The sequence below is a fragment of the Rhinopithecus bieti genome, unplaced genomic scaffold (assembly GCF_001698545.2).
Source record: "Rhinopithecus bieti isolate Rb0 unplaced genomic scaffold, ASM169854v2 scaffold_4600, whole genome shotgun sequence".
NCBI lineage: Eukaryota > Metazoa > Chordata > Mammalia > Primates > Cercopithecidae > Rhinopithecus > Rhinopithecus bieti.
The window spans coordinates 205,096-207,094 of NW_016804545.1; the positions used below are offsets into that span (position 1 = coordinate 205,096).

The 1,999-nt window shown below is 36.7% G+C and overlaps 1 long non-coding RNA gene across 1 annotated transcript in view; it reads left to right on the forward strand.

Annotated features, from left to right (window-relative positions):
* LOC108527677 (uncharacterized) overlaps positions 1 to 1,628 on the forward strand; it is a 6,705-nt gene extending 5,077 nt beyond the window's left edge. Inside the window, exons 2-4 of the long non-coding RNA XR_001884886.1 lie at positions 885 to 921; positions 1,022 to 1,118; positions 1,539 to 1,628. This is a non-coding gene — a long non-coding RNA (uncharacterized LOC108527677). The remainder of the gene's footprint in view (positions 1 to 884; positions 922 to 1,021; positions 1,119 to 1,538) is intronic.
* The last annotated feature ends 371 nt before the right edge of the window (positions 1,629 to 1,999 follow it).

Genomic DNA, 1,999 nt, shown 5'->3' on the forward strand with positions numbered 1-1,999 from the left:
TTTTTTATCAATCTTGCAGGCCAGGGGTGTAAGGATATGAAGTTAGTCAATTACCAGTGACTACCTTCTACCAAAATGACTATGTGCAAGCAAGCATGCATGGAGGTAGAAAAAAGCAAGGAAAAGATAAAACTAAACAAAACAAACATCTTATGATTCTTATAATAAAGACTCAGTTACACAATAACATTGTGCATACTAAAATCCCAATGAATGGGTGCTGTTAGTACAGGCAGCTGGCATATTTTTCCCTATACCAATCAGTCTTGCATTTCTGTTTCAAGGCAGCCTGCACAGATTCTCCTAAGCAATTCTCAGCTTATTCATAGCAGAATCAAAGCAATCAGGTGAAAGAAAATTTATTCAAAATTCTTAATCAAATCTTCCCCTGTACCCACCCTGAAGCAGTATGAGCACTAAAACCATCTTATTTTTGCCATCTATTAAATGGGACAAAAACTTCAATACTTCTACAGTTGTTGCATGCAATTAAATAATCTTCTAAATCCAATCGTCTTTCCTTCTCTTCTTCTCCTTTGATAAACAACACACCTCTCTACATAGAGCAAGAGAACTTCCTTTTGATTCTGACCCACAACCTCCTATGTACCCCTTGTTTGTAAAGAAGCTCATCTAAAGTCAACCAGCAAACGATGGGCCCTCCAACTCTGATAACCTGTCACCAGCCCTAAGCTGCCAGGCTTCCTTTGAGTCTCTGTCATTAGTGAGATATAGGGACTTGTGACCATTTTGCCATGGCTCTATGTTGCTGAACCAGGTGGGGGTGTGAGTGGCAGTGGGGGGATGTGGATCCTTTTGATTGTTAGTTATTTTTGAGTATTGACTTTAATTTGTAAAATTTCCCATCTTATTCTCTGCCCTAGTCTCTAAGCAGATTCCAGGTCATTGAGGAGAGGTCAGGTATGCCAGCAAGTTTTCTAATGCCAAAATAATACTTTGCCCACTGAATTCACAAGTGTTTTAGATGATCATCCAGTTTTTGTATTGACCCCTCCTAAAGAGGTAACAGTTGTGCCTTGATCTCCATGAGGGCATGGTTCCAGCACCTCCCTTGGATACCAAAATCCATGGTTGCTCAAGTCCCCGACATAAAAAAGGTATAGTATTTGCATATAACCTATACACATTCTCCCCTTTCCTTTAAATCATCTCTAGATTACTTTTAATACCTAATACATGTAAATTCTATGTAAATATTTGTTACACTGTATTGTTTAGGGAATAATGACAAGAAACAAATAGTCTATACATGTTCATATAGATGCAAAATTTTCTAATATTTTCAAGCCATGGTTGTTTGAACCATGTGGAACCAAGGGGTGCAGAGGGCTGACTGTATTTAGAAAAATGAAAGAATATTCTTTGACCACAGCAGGAGGCTACTGGCATTTGGGGATGGGGACAAAAATGGTAAATACCTTGCAATGACATCATTAATACACAGTGAAAATTGTCATGCCAATGCTCTCTTCGTTGGGAAAACTGCAATTAATTATACCTTTTCTCTTTCCTATTAGAGACATTAACCAAGCCTGAGTATCTCAGAATCAGCATCCTTCAAACTCAAATTTGAGTCTTGACTACTGAACATCTATAACTGTTAAGCACCTACTTTGTCATTCAATACCTCGTTTAATCTCCTAAAAGAATTGAAAGCTTTTTATTATTGCCCTTACTAGTGGAAAAAATGAAGTCAGAGAAAGCAAAGATTCTAACACTCAGCACAGCACAATTCTACCACCTTATGCTGCTTCTATGACATTAACTCTGGGTCTTATAACAATAGAAAGAGAACTATATAAAAAAATACAGTAAGACTAAAAGTAGCTAAAACATATTGTAAAGATAAAAAACTGGAGTACCTCGATTATATATAAAAGAGCCTTTGAAAAATGTGTAGGTGAATTTTTGTCTATGTTCCTATGTTGACATCACAAAATAACAACTTTCAATTCAAAATGCATTCTTTCTATATATT